Source organism: Dermacentor albipictus, chromosome 1 (assembly GCF_038994185.2).
Source record: "Dermacentor albipictus isolate Rhodes 1998 colony chromosome 1, USDA_Dalb.pri_finalv2, whole genome shotgun sequence".
Classification (NCBI taxonomy): Eukaryota; Metazoa; Arthropoda; class Arachnida; order Ixodida; family Ixodidae; genus Dermacentor; species Dermacentor albipictus.
Genome location: NC_091821.1, coordinates 512,410,918 through 512,425,654, shown reverse-complemented (window position 1 = coordinate 512,425,654; position 14,737 = coordinate 512,410,918). Strand labels below are relative to the sequence as shown.

At 48.5% G+C, this 14,737-nt stretch overlaps 1 protein-coding gene across 7 annotated transcripts in view; it reads right to left on the bottom strand.

Annotated features, from left to right (window-relative positions):
- The window catches only part of faf (ubiquitin carboxyl-terminal hydrolase-like faf), a 758,782-nt gene that overhangs the window by 673,255 nt on the left and 70,790 nt on the right, over window positions 1-14,737 (bottom strand). The gene's annotated exons all lie outside the window — the stretch shown is intronic.

The following is a 14,737-nucleotide window of genomic DNA, read 5'->3' as shown; positions in this document are numbered from 1 at the left end:
CGTGGCGACCTGCTCTTTCCGATAACAAACGGCCGTAGTTTGCATGACCCATACATATTTGCAGCAAGTGAAATCGATACGCACACTTTGCTTTTCTTTCCACCATGGCACGCAGTGCCCTTCAGATGCAGAGTCTTGTTTGGCAGAATTTGCCAAAACAGTGCCATCTCATCTGCGTTGAATATTTGCGACGGCGAAAAGCTGTCGGAAATATTTGGCCACTCTTCGGACAACCCCTTCTCTATGCGACTTGTGCTAGTCGCCTCGCTTTTGCCCAAAAGGTTCTTTCCGATGATGCTGCAGCGACTCTTAAATCCCTGCTGCCAACCAGTGCCACCAGTGAAGCTTTCTTCTCCGAAGCCCACCGCAAACCATTTGGTTTTCTCAATGAACACTGGGCCGTCAACAGGTATGTTCTTGGCACGTGTCTCCAAAAACCAGGCATACAATGCCTTCTTGACCTTGTCAAAGGTTGGGACGCACACATGACACGCTCCAGGGCGACTGGACTGCACTGCCTTCAGCTTAACATCGGCTTTGTTCTTGAGGATCATACTCAGGGTGTTGCGAGGAATTCCGAGCGCCGCGGCAGCCAACGACTTTTTTTCACCAGCCTCCACCTATCGAATGATGTCCGCCTTTGTTGAAAAATCAAAATTCTTGCATTTTTTCACGGCCATGGCTCCAGAACACGTGCCAAAAGCGGAAAGAAAAACGCACTGCACCACATGAGTCTCAAGCCTTCGCATTGGCCTCGTAAATAAAAGGAACAAAGCGAATCGAAAGATGCACCGCTCCGTGTCTTCGCACAAGCACAAGACAAAGCTGCACTGACCTCGTTCGTCTCACTGTGCCAGCGGTGTCAGCCAACCAAAACACAGGGAATGGGCGCCTGCGATCACTGTGGTTTCTCCCTCCCGCTTCCCTTTCATACCCAATCGCACTCAAAGCGCTCCTCGTCACGTGCCTTTTACCCACACGCCCCTTTCTCAGAGTGCCGCGTGGGTTCGAATCCTACCTTCGTCGTCGTGGCATTGACCGAAGGTGGAAGTCAGACTCCAGTCGTCCCGAAGTAAAAAGCCGTATTTAACATATACAACCAATATATATAACGAAGAACAGAAGCGCCCCCTGGGGAATAAAGAACTGAAATGAATAACAAAACTGAATATAACAGGCGGCGCGCGAGATCGCGGGAACATTGCGAGAACTTCGTGAGGATGATGATGATGATGATGTGTGGTGTTTTGTGGTGCAAGGACCAGGTTTGGCCAAAGAGCGCCATGACAAGTGGTAATGTTGATGTATTATGGAAGATGTGACTTGGCTGTAAAGTGGCCTAAAAATAGTCGCTGTAAAGTGCGTAAAATCTACGTGATATAAAATTATGGCGATGACTAATGATGAATACTACGAACATTAAAATCCATCGTAGAAGAATGATGCAAAATAGAAAATATATAAGGTGGTAAAATTACTTGGAGCACTGCTGCCTCACCAGAGCCCTTGAAACACAAGGGCCTAGAGGCATGTGCTATACCAAAGAGCTATCACAGCGGCATCCTCTGAAGAGAGGACCCGCTACGAACATGTGGGGCTAAAAACATACAGGACAACATCTTTCAGGAAACTTAGGAATGCGTTGGTGTCAAATAAAGGTTCTGGGCCAAGTAGCATTGCAGGATGAAGGGGGATCTGCTGCCAGTATGCTAGGGGAAAATGTTTCTTTCTCTCAGATTCGGCTGCCCGACACTACAGGAGGACGTGAAGGACGGTCAGCCTCTCCCCGCATCTAAAGCAGGTTGGAGGATCATTTTCAGTGAGTAAAAAGTTATGTGTGCCAAATGTGTGTCCCATTCTGAGGCGACAGAATACGACATCTGTTCGCTGTGATTTTGTTACAGAGGGCCAAGAACCTAACTGTGGCTTTATCACGTGCAGTTTGTTATTTACTTCTGCGTCCCACTTACGTTGCCAGTGGTTTCGCAGTTTCCTTCTTAAAAAAGGCTTCAGGTCTGTGGCAGGGACCGAAGCAGTAGGATTAACTGTATGCAATGTAATTGATGTGGCCATCTGGTCTGCTAGAACGTTACCCTCGATGCCCCTATGTCCAGGCACCCAGCATATAATGACATGCTGGTTAGACATATACGCTCTACAGAGAATGGAATAGAGCTCAGTAATTACGGGGTTTCTGTGTTTACAGTGTGACTTCAAGGCTTTTACGACACTTAAGGAGTCTGTAAATAAAATTGTTTTTTGAATATTTGATTTTCTGAAATGTTTCACAGCCGACAATAGTGCATGGGCCTCAGCCATAAATATGCTTGTTTCAGGGTGCAGTACACCGAATTCTGAGAAGGATGGGCCAATGGCTGCGTAGGACACCCCGGCATGCAACTTAGAAGCGTCTGTGTAAAACTCTGTGCACGAGTACTTGTACTGGAGCTCCAAGAAGTGCATTTTGATATGTGTCTCTGGCGCATGTTTAGTGACCTCTACAAAGGATGTGTCACACTCTATAAGTTGCCACTCCCAGGGCGGTACTGGCTTAGCTGGAGGCATTAGGTGTTGTTTCCATGGACATCCATTTCCGTGCTAAGTTCTCTTGCATGCAGTCAGAAAGGAAGTCTCATAGAGGGTTTGTTATGAAAAAGTGTTTCACACGTCAAGTCGTTAGCAGTTGCGAAACACGGACGTTCCTTATTAGAGCGAACCTTGAGAAAATACGTTAAGCTGATGTTTGTTCTCTGAAGATGGAGTGGCCACTCATCTGACTCTACATATAGACTTTACACAGGGCTTGTTCTAAATGCGCCAGTGGCCAGACGGATACCCAGATGGTGGACGGGGTCTAACATCTTAAGCGCGCTCGGTGCGGCAAAGTGATATACTACGGCACCATAATCTAACCGTGATCGAACTAGGCTCTTGTAAATATTCAATGAACACTGTCTGTCGCTACCCCATGTTGTGTGGGATAGGATTTTAAGTAAGTTCATTGTTCTAAGACATTTTTCTTTAATATGTTTTATGTGAGGAATGAAAGTGAGCCTGGAGTCAAGAATAACACCTGGGAATTTGTGTTCTTTGTTGACAGGAATTTGTTGTCCGCCCAGTTCTACACAAGGATCTGGGACCAGGCCTCTCTTTCTTGTGAAGAGAACACAAGAACTTTTGTGGGGGTTGACCTTAAATCCGTTTTGGTCTGCCCATTTGGACACTTTGGACACAGGTACAGCCCTGCTGTACCTGTCTTTCGCATACGGTGAGGTTGCAGGATTTGAAGCCTATTTGTATATCGTCTACGTATACGGGTCTACGTATACGGAATAAAAAATGGCATGTGGTAGTGAAGGACGTAGTGTGTTCACCTTAACGATAAAAAGAGTGTAGCTGAGCACGCCTCCCTGGGGTACACCAGTTTCCTGGGTAAAGGGACGTGACAGTGCATTACCGACTTTTACACGAAAGCTACGATTGGACAAATAGCTTTCAATTATTTTCAACATATTTCCACAGATGCCCATTCCCGACAAATCTCGCAAGATCCTGTAGCGCCATGTTGTATCATATGCCTTCTCCATATCGAGGAATATGGAGAGGAAATACTGTTTGCGTACAAAGGCATCGTGAATATATACTTCAATGCGCACAAGATTATCTGTTGTTGACCGCCCTTGTCTGAAGCCACACCGATAGGGATCGAGTATATTGTTGAATTCAAGGAAGTGTATGAGTCTGTGATTATTCATGTTTTCAAAGAGCTTACACAGACAATTCGTAAGAGCTATCGGACGATAACTTGCTGCCAAGGAGGGGTCTTTTCCCTGCTTCAGGACAGGAACCACAATCGCCTCTTTCCATGCAGATGGGAGGTATCCCGCAGCTAAAATAGTGTTGTAAAGTGTGAGTAGTGTAACTTGTGTATCAGTATGTAAGTTTCTGATCATATCATACATGACTCTGTCAGGTCCCGGTGCAGTGCTTTTGCATGTGTTCAAGGCAGCTCTCAACTCTGCAATACTGAAAGGCCGGTTATAGGGTTCATTCTGTCTGCATTTTCTAATTATTGACTTACATTCTTTTATTTGTTTATATATGAGAAAGGACTGAGAATAATGGGTTGAGCTTAACACGCTCTCAAAGTGCTCCCCAAGTGAGTCTGCCTGATCTTGCAGGGTATCGCCTTGTGTGTTTACCAGAGGGAGTGAATATGTTTGGCGCCCTCTAATCCTATTGACCCTGTTCCATGCTTTGGCCTCGTCTCTAAACGTGTTAATACTCGATAAAAACTTCAGCCAACTCTCTCTTCTGGCCTATCGGCGTGTTCTCCTGCCTTCGGATTTTCCTTTTTTAAATTTAATAAGATTCTCTGCAGTGAAAGAGGCGCATAGCAACCCCCACACTTTCTTTTGTTTCTTACGGGCGGTCCTACATTCGTCGTTCCACCACAGGACGCGTCGTTTGCATGCTAAACCACTCACTTCGGATATGCATTTTGATGCGGCATCTATTATGAATGTTGTAAGATACTCCACCGCAGCATCAATTTCTAAAGAAGACATGTCAGCCCATGAGATGCCAGTGAGAGTTCGAAATTTCTCCTAATCAGCTGTCTCAATCTTCCACCTCGGAGCTTGTGGAGGATATTCGTTTTCTTTAGGTGACCTTAGCAGTATAGGGAAGTGGTCACTGCCGTAAGGGTTGTCGGTAACTTCCCATTCAAGTTCAGGCAGTACAGACGGGGAGACTATGCTAAGATCTATTGAAGAATAGGTTCTGTTTGCAAGAGAGTAATATGTGTGTTCCTTCTTATTCAACAGGCACGCACAAGAAGAAAAAAGGAACTGTTCAACAAGACGTCCTCGCGCATCTATACGAGGGTCACCCCACAGGGAGTTATGTGCATTGAAATTGCCAAGAACAACATATGGTTCTGGCAATACATCTATAAAGGACTGAAATTCATGTTTGTTTAGTTTGTAGTGTGGGGGTATATAAAGCGAGCAAATATTGATAAGTTTGTTTAGCAGAACAACTCGAACCGCCACTACTTCAAGAGCCGTTCGTAGTTGTAAACGTTGACAGGCTATGCTTTTTTGAATTACAATTGCAACACCGCCCGATGATGCGACAGCATCATCGCGATCTTTGCGGAAAGTAACATACTGTCGAAGAAAGTTTGTGTATTTTGATTTTAAGTGTGTTTCCTGTAAACACAGCACTTTTGGATTGTGTTTATGGATAACTTCTTGCACATCATCGAGATTACTAAGAAGACCTCTGACATTCCATTGAATGATTTGTGTATCCATATTTAAAGAAAAAATTACCGACGATTACGTTACTTCCTAATGCGAAATTTGAGCGCAGCAAATAAGCTGTTTCACCTTTTCGATAGATTGAGGCAAAGAAATCGAGCAACACATGTACGCGCTATCACAGAATTTTTTTTTTTTTTTCACACGTATTCCTTTAACAAAGACTCCACTAACAGTTCTTCACAGTCATGAAGGAAGCTTTGTGGCCAGAGAAATAGACTGATATATGTTCGACTTGGTACACCAATGCTTGATTCTCAAAGACGAGATCTATACAAGTGCCTCGCGAGGTTGTCACAGCCGTGGGACGCGTTACGAGCGAGAGGAACGGGATGTTCTCCCGCATAAGTGTTAGGAAATTGCTGTTTGTCTTTATGTCAACATTAAAGTCCCCCACTACTAACATCGGTGTGGATCGATGGACGGTTAATGCGAGTTGCAGGAAGTGGACGCGTACTCCTGGATCATCTCGACGGCGGCGACGGTAAGCTTCTGCTTCGGCAACACGCACCTCTGGATTCTGACGGCGATGGCGCTGGGCCTCTGCTCTGGCAGCTCGTTTAGCAGCAGCAGCAGCAGCAGCAGACGGAGGACTTCCATCGGTCGTCTCGCTCATGGCTCAGAAAGAACTGGCAGATAATTTCGCAGTGGCGAACGGCAGCAGCAATTTCGGCTCGGGCGGTGCACATATACAGATCCGCCGCCACCGATCTGGCTCTCTGATTGCCACCGCACAGGGCGAACGGCAGCGGCAATTTCGGCTCGGGCGGTGCATATATACAGATCCGCCGCCACCGATCTGGCTCTCTGATTGCCACCGCACAGGGGTTGCATTGGAGGAGGAGCGAAGAAAGGAATTAAGTTCGAGCCGGCGCTTTGACAACCGGAGACTCGCAGGAAGAGGGGGGAGGGGGGCAGCGTGTACACCCAGCGGCAAACGATGGGGGCAGAAGCGCGCGCAGCAAGCGGACAACACGATAAAGGGAGGAGGGAAGAGATAGCAGCGACTGACTGATGCCGCTGACGCCGATAGTGAGTCAACCCCAGCTGCGGAGTTGGTTTCAGGGACAACGCCGCCGATGCCGACACAAACAATATGATACCCTCGCTTCCGCAGCGCTAAGAACCAGGTCTAGCCGTGGGAAGGGGGTCACGTATTCGTCGACGTGCTGGGGCCTACGTGAAATAACCGGCGCGTCGGCAACTGAAGAGCACCCTATCCGCCACACAAGAACAGGGGGGGGGGGGGACCCTTTCCTCCTCTTTCTGCATGGCGGCGACGGTGTTCTATGCAGTCACGTTATCTTGACTCTCTAGCGGCGTCAGCGGCATCAGTCGGTCGCTGCTAGCGCTGGGGGGATGAAAGGGGGCGGAGCTGGTTACGAGGCCGACGACAACGCCAACGACGACGCGAAACCCAGGAACGGACGCCAAAGAGCTGCGCTCTAAAATTGGTGCTGTGTTTACGGAAACGGAGGTGATGCCTTAGGTTACAGAGCTCTTTCGAGGCCCTGTAACGGGGGTTCTACCCTTTCTGGAGCGTTCGACGGAGCCTCACCGCTCCTTAGGCGCTTGGTGCGCCTTGAGAATAGGTGTAGTGAATAGGGTGCAACGGTGGCGTAGAGGTAGAACACCTGCCTCGCGTGCAAGAGGTCCGTGGTTCTAATCCCGGTGCCGACAATTTTCCACCGGATTAAAAAAAAAAGAAAATCCGCGTGTTGATAAAATTGCATAACCAGGCATGGAGTGTGGCCTGATCCCGGTGACCAGAACCGGTAACACATTCCCTCACCAGAGCAGGATTGACCACCCTGGTGCAGTACTTGGCCACAACCTCCTATATGAACACAACAATCAAACCCCGGCACTCAGTCCCCAGCAGCTGTGAAGCAACTAACCACGGCGGCGGTCAGACCTGCGAAGCAGCAAAGGGTGCTAAGAATCACTGGCTCCGGACAGGCCGCCATTGGAATATGAACCTGGCAACATTTAACGCTAGAACGTTATCTATTGAGGCGAGTCTAGCAGTGCTATTGGAGGAATTAGAGGGCAGTAAATGGGATATAATAGGGCTCAGTGAAGTTAGGAGGCCAAAAGAAGCATATACAGTGTTAAAAAGCGGGCACGTCCTGTGCTACCGAGGCTTAGCGGAGAGAAGAGAACTAGGAGTCGGATTCCTGATTAATAAGAATATAGCTGGTAACATACAGGAATTCTATAGCATTAACGAGAGGGTGGCAGGTCTTGTTGTGAAACTTAATAAGAGGTACAAAATGAAGATTGTACAGGTCTACACCCCTACATCCAGTCATGATGACCAGGAAGTCGAAAGCTTCTATGAAGACGTGGAATCGGCGATGGGTAGAGTGAAAACTAAATACACTATACTAACGGGCGACTTTAATGCCAAGGTAGGCAAGAAGCAGGCTGGAGACAAGGCAGTGGGGGAATATGGCACAGGCACTAGGAATAGCAGGGGAGAGTTATTAGTAGAGTTTGCGGAACAGAATAATATGAGGATAATGAATACCTTCTTCCGCAAGCGGGATAGCCGAAAGTGGACGTGGAGGAGCCCGAACGGCGAGACTAGAAATGAAATAGACCTCATACTCTGCGCTAACCCTGGCATCATACAAGATGTGGACGTGCTCGGCAAGGTGCGCTGCAGCGACCACAGGATGGTAAGAACTCGAATTAGCCTAGACCTGAGCAGGGAACAGAAGAAACTGGTACATAAGAAGCCGATAAATTAGTTAGCGGTAAGAGGGAAAATAGAGGAATTCCAGATCAAGCTACAGAAAAGGTATTCGGCTTTAACTCAGGAAGAGGACCTCAGTGTTGAAGCAATGAACGACAATCTTGTGGGCATCATTAAGGAGTGTGCAATGGAAGTCGGTGGTAACTCCATTAGGCAGGATACCAGCAAACTATCGTAGGACACGAAAGATCTAATCAAGAAACGCCAATGTATGAAAGCTTCTGACCCTACAGCTAGAATAGAACTGGCAGAACTTTCGAAGTTAATCAACAAGTGTAAGACAGCTGACATAAGGAAGTATAATATGGATAGAATTGAACATGCTCTCAGGAACGGAGGAAGCCTAAAAACAGTGAAGAAACTAGGAATTGGCAAGAATCAGATGTATGCATTGAGCAAAGCTGGCAATATCATTACTAATATGGATGAGATAGTTCAAGTGGCTGAGGAGTTCTATAGAGATTTATACAGTACCAGTGGCACCGACAACGATAATGGAAGAGAGAATAGTCTAGAGGAATTCGAAATCCCACAGGTAACGCCAGAAGATGTAAAGAAAGCCTTGGAAGCTATGCAAAGGGGGAAGGCAGCTGGGGAGGATCAGGTAACCGCAGATTTGTTGAAGGTAGGTGGGCAGATTGTTTGAGAGAAACTGGCCACCCTGTATACGCAGTGCCTCATGCCTTCGAGCATACCGGAATCTTGGAAAAACGCTAACATAATCCTAATCCATAAGAAAGGGGACGCCAAAGACTTGAAAAATTATAGACCGATCAACTTACTGTCTGTAGCCTACAAAGTATTTACTAAGGTAATTGCAAATAGAATCAGGAACACCTTAGACTTCCGTCAACCAAAGGACCAGGCAGGATTCCGTAAAGGCTACTCAACAGTAGACCATATTCACACTATCAAACAGGTGATAGAAAAATGTGCAGAATATAACCAGCCTTTATATATAGCTTTCATTGATTACGAGAAAGCGTTTGATTCAGTCGAAACCTCAGCAGTCATGGAGGCATTCCGGAATCAGGATGTAGACGAGCCGTATGTGAAAATACTGGAAGATATCTATAGCGGCTCCACAGCCACCATAGTCCTCCATAAAGAAAGCAACAAAATCCCAAGAAAGAAAGGCGTCAGGCAGGGAGATACGATCTAAGGGAGCCTCGCCGCTCCTTAGGCGCTTGGTGCGCCTTGAGAATAGGTGTAGTGTCCATTGCCTCTTGTGAGGCACCGGACACGTGCTCTTGCGAGCGAGATGTTTCCCGAGAGAGTCCCGCTTTGGAGGGCAAGACCCCTGCGCCCACCAGCCCGGAGGTCGATGGGGGCACCCGGAGGGATCTGGCTGCGCCGGCTGTTGCCAGCGGGGAAGGGGCCGGGAAGGTTGGGGCAGCCTCGGCTGCACCCACCTTCAGGGTCGATGGCCCCGTCTGCTGTGTTGACGTAGCAGCGTTAGCTGCAGCCGCTGAGGGGGCAGATGGCGTCACTGCCGCCTCAATGGGTGTGGGTCGGACAGCCGCCGGAGACCGTTGTGGCGCTGCCCCCTGACGCGCCACATCGGCAAAGGTGTGCTTTGGCAGGAAGGATACCCGCCTGCGTGCCTCTTTGAAACTTATGTTTTCTTTTACTTTAACTGTAACTATTTCCTTTTCTTTCTTCCACGATGGGCACGACCGCAAGTATGCAGCGTGCTCCCTTTCACAGTTTACACAATGGAGAGAGTTTTCACAAGTTTCAGAGGCATGCTCATGAGCACTGCATTTCGCGCAGGTTTGACGGCCTCGACAGCTCTGTAAACTGTGACCGAAAAGCTGGCATTTGAAGCAACGCAGGGGATTTGGAACATATGGGTGAACACGGAGCTTGATATAGCCAGCCTCGATGGACTCGGGCAGAACACTTGTGCCAAAAGAAAGTATCAGGTGTTTGGTCTGAATTTCCTTATTGTCACGCGTCATCTTAATTCGCTTAACATTGATGACACTCTACTCGCTGAAGCCCTCGAAGAGCTCAGCCTCAGTCAGCTCCAAGAGATCATCATCGGAGACTACGCCACGGCTGGTATTCATAGTACGATGCGGTGTTACTGTTACTTTGGCGTCATCAAATGATACTAGATTGGATAGCTTTTCATATTGCTTCAGGTTGCGGAGCTCCAAGAGGAGATCACCGCTTGTCATTCTGGATGCTTTGTAACCAGTACCAAAAACTTGGGTCAAAGACTTGGACACGAGGAATGGTGAGATTGTTCGAACGGGTTTGCTTGGTGTTTCAGAGTGGACTACATGGAATCAAGGAAAATTTTCTTTTTGACGGGCAAAAAATTCCAAGACATCATCGGTGCGCCCCCTCTTCAGGGAGCAATCAGGTAGTGGGGGAAAGGAAGTAGCCATAGGAGATTGTAATTTCGGCAGTAATGCCAGCCACCCACCAGGGAGTCCTACAAGGGGACGTTGCAGGGCCTGTGAAACACAGCCTGCAAACGCCAGCTGTACATTACCACTATAACCAAATCTGAAATAACCTAGGTTGGTTATTCACACAAGGTTAACCCTTGCTGCCTGGAAAAATTGGAAGAGAAGTGAGGAGAAGACAGGAAAGATGGAAAGTGTGAGAAAGACGAAGGTTGGAGGGAGAGCGAGAGACAGGAAAAGGCAACTACCGATTTCCCCCGGGTGGGTCAGTCCGGGGGTGCCGTCTATGTGAAGCAGAGGCCAAAGAGGTGTGTTGCCTCCGCCGGGGGGCCTTAAAGGTCCAAACACCCGGCATCGGCTCAACCCCCAGGATCCCCCTTTCCCCGGGCACAGCTACACGCGTGAGGGTCCAACCCTCATGTGCTCGGGTACGTGGTGTCGCAACACACCAAACGCCTGCTGACGCAGACACCCCTGCAGGAAGCACTTCGTGAGGAGAAGCGCACTTGCGGGGGTGGGATGCAATGGGAGAAGCACACTTTCAGGGGTGGGGTATGGTGGGAAAAGCACACTTGCCGGGGCGCAGCTCACCACGGAGTTCGATACATCGATATGCCGGTGCACAGGAGTTCTATATACGCGAACAATAGCGCTATACTTCTGCATGGGATTCCCAAGGGGATTTTTCAACTGTTCGATATAGGCAATAATTCAATATATCCAGGTTCGATATATTCGGGATAGACTGTATTTTATTTTTCTTGTGGAAGCCAATTATTTTACGAATTATATTTATTTAAATATCAAATAACATTGTTTCTGGCATATATTGTGAAACAATGGGAAAATTAAAATTTCATTTTAGCGCATGGGTAAATAGCTCAAAAGGCGATGAATGCAATAATGTAAGTTAAAATGTGGTAAATATAAGTGCCATTTTAATAAATTAAAGTTCATATTTTACAATGTGGGAACAATGCAGTGAAAATAGAGCAAAATAATTACATTTTGAAGCCAGAACTTTAAAATCTGCTTGTACTATGCCGCTTACTGTACGTGCAGCTTACTACTGCAAGAAATTTTGATTTTACCTGCTCTGGGTGCTTAGATATTGTCGTAAGTTTGTGTGTGGGTTTACAGTAACGAAGAGGAAGACAAATGAGAAACGAAGTGGTCCCCGAGACAACTCGAAAGAGAGACTGCAACAAGAAGGAACAAGGCCTGAATGAGGTGGCAGGTCAGTGGGTGACGTGGCCTTGAACTAATGTGAGGACGTCTTCAGCCGCGCTCTGGAGACTGCAATGGGTGGCTCACAATGCCTGGCCCGGAGAGGGGACCCACAGGCAATGCACCAGCCCGGCGTCCTCCGAAAGTACTGTGACAGTGCATTGCAGTACCCAAGCAGGTTCCCGCTGCAATTCTAGCCCTGTCCTGTGCCACAATGGTTGTCCCGACACCCCTACAAGTGAGCTATGACGTAAAAGGTCTGGACTTCATCTCCGAGTAGGACTGTACATATTGTATAGTTTGAGTGTTCCGACATGTGTGCATTGTTTGTTTATAGTTGTTTTGTTTGGTGCTTTATTCTTCAATTATAAATGTTCATCTTACATGTGCAACTTGCTGCTGTCTCTCTAGTTTGCCGGAATTCGTGGTAGACAACACTGGCAGTGAGTCAAGGCAGCGAGTCAAGACGCACTCGCTTCGGTTGCTGCATTTTCCCAACTTTTCTAGTATTTAATTGCAGCATGTCAATGTTTATTTGTACACATCTTTTTTTTTTGAACTTGTAAGGACCACGTAAATACCCTTTTTTGCCACAGTGAGTGACTTTACAACATTTTATAGACATTCCTGTACTTCCGTCGGCAGTGTCTAATGAGCACTTCAGAGACTACGCCTTGGCCTCCAAGGCGGCTTAGTGCCACTCGTCCGCTACCATGATGGAATATCAAGTAGCAGGAGAAAATATTCTCCCAAAGGAAGTTACTCAAGACCAAGGATGGCAAACTGCGGGTGCTAGAAGAGCTGGTGCCAAATCGCAGGAAGCTAACCCGAACGCCGCGGCAACGCCTTCAGCTCCGTGTAGCAACAAATCTAGCGGTGTAGCGCTGAAGTCCAAGATTATTAGGGCAAGCTGAATGCCAGTTATTCCCAAAGAAGACACGAAAATCGTTATTAGACCAAGAGGTGAGCTGAATACCTCCAAAATTGGAGTGACGCAATACTTGCAGCCGCCGGCATGAACTTACAGCAAAACATCATAGTGGCCAGCCCTCCTAGACGGGAGAATGCCAACCAATATGCCCACATCAAGCAAATCCACATCTCAAAGAAGATCCACGAATTCTGCACGTACGAGACAGCCCCGCGCTCCACGTGCAAGGGGGTCACACGTTGCATACCGTTACAAGATAACCCAGCGACGGTGGACGAAAAATGTTAGCCAGAACAACCCTCTTGCACTAGCAGCCAAGAGAATCGCTCTGACCGGGACAGTCATCATCGCCTTTGACGAGCACCATGTACTGAATTTTGTCCGGTACGCAACGCTCCCGATGAAATGTTCCCTATATCGAAAGCAAGTGGACGTATGCCTGCTTGTGCAAGACTCGGGCATCGCACCGATGTCTGTCCAATACCGAGCAACATCGTCTGTCGGGGATGCGGCCTGCCAAACCCCGATAAGCAGCCCCAACGCAACCCAAAATGCAAGATTTGCAGCAGTCCGCACCTCAACACTGGTAAAGAATGTACGCTGTGAGGTTCTCCTCCCGTACTCTTGGGACAAAGGAACAACAACACAGTAGTGCAAACAATCACAAGGGCATTTATTGCACCTTTCACAGCTCAATGCCTACTAGCCGAGTTGCTATCCACAAAACATGCCGATGGGCGCGCGAAAAATCTAGAAAGTCCGACTCACCACGACCAGATAGCGAGCGAATATGTTTGCCCCATGCTGGGTCTTAACGCCTGGTCGTTCGCGCGTACGGTCACGCGAACGGTGGCGCACTCGAAGACGGCCACGCGAGACGGTCTCGCAGAAGCATGGATCGGCGCATGCGCGGGACGTCCGCCGCATTCGTCAGTCCGCCACTCAAGAGGAAGAGCCTTTCTTTCCCGCGCCTAAGTAACCCCGCCGCAGCGCAACACTCGCGCCATCTCTCGCACTGCGCCTCAATCACTCCTACCGCCGCGGGCGCCGGGCCACGCAGTGGACGAAGCCGCCCTGCAGGAGAAGAGCTATGCGGGAAAACTAGATCTGAGGGGAGGCGTGAGAGTCACGCATCCCCACAACGCATAGATTCAAGACGCCGTACATCATTCGCCAACAATGCTTTGAGCGCGCCAGGCAGCAAGAGCAGCTCCCCATGCCGTTAATCGTTCGATCCTCCAATCTGCAAGTCTCATCCAGCCCCAGCCTTAGGGGCAGAAGACGCTTGCGCTCAAGGCTGTTCTACAAGCCGACGGGGCTCCACAAGTCGCTCTGCCTCAAGATTGCAACTAACATCGCCTTCTCCAGCGTACTCCAGCTCCAGAGGCTGCTCTAAGTTCTGCACCTAGAGCAACTGATCCAAGAGGCCATGATCCAAGACCCCCACCGGCGGTAAAGGCAAGTCCTCTCTAACGTGGGCCGATAGGGCCGATGGCAACCAAACGCAGGCGTTCAACTCCCAAGATTCGCATGACCTGCATCTCACAAATAAGCTCAAAGAGCTTAGGCATGCCAATGATAGTCTCAGGAAAGAAAACACTCAGTTCAAGCAGGAAATCAGTCGGCAAGCCGCCGAGATGGCCGAAATACAAAGATTGGCAGTCACACCCCCGGCTCCTCAGCCTGCCGCACGCTCGTCTGCCATGGACACGGTGGAGGCCCCCCTCAGACAGTTGCAGTGAAGCGTCACGCCCTGGATGACTCGAGGGGAGATGAGACAGTAGAACTCCTGTCCGAGCTCAAAAACACCATCTCCAACATACAGACAGGTCTCTCTTCAGGCAGTGTTCGATGAGTCCTTTTGGAGGGACCTTGCAGTACCAGGCTTTGCTCACTTCAAAAATTTGTCCAAGTAGCTTTGCTCAAAACATGGTCTAGACTGACGGCCCTTCACTAGCAGCAGGTGTTGGAGGGTTGTGTTGCACATTGATGAGCAGAATTCAGCCCTACTTTTTCGCGCAGTGCTAAAATCCTCTCACACTGTTTTGCTATGCGGTATCACATGTAAATCGAGCATCAC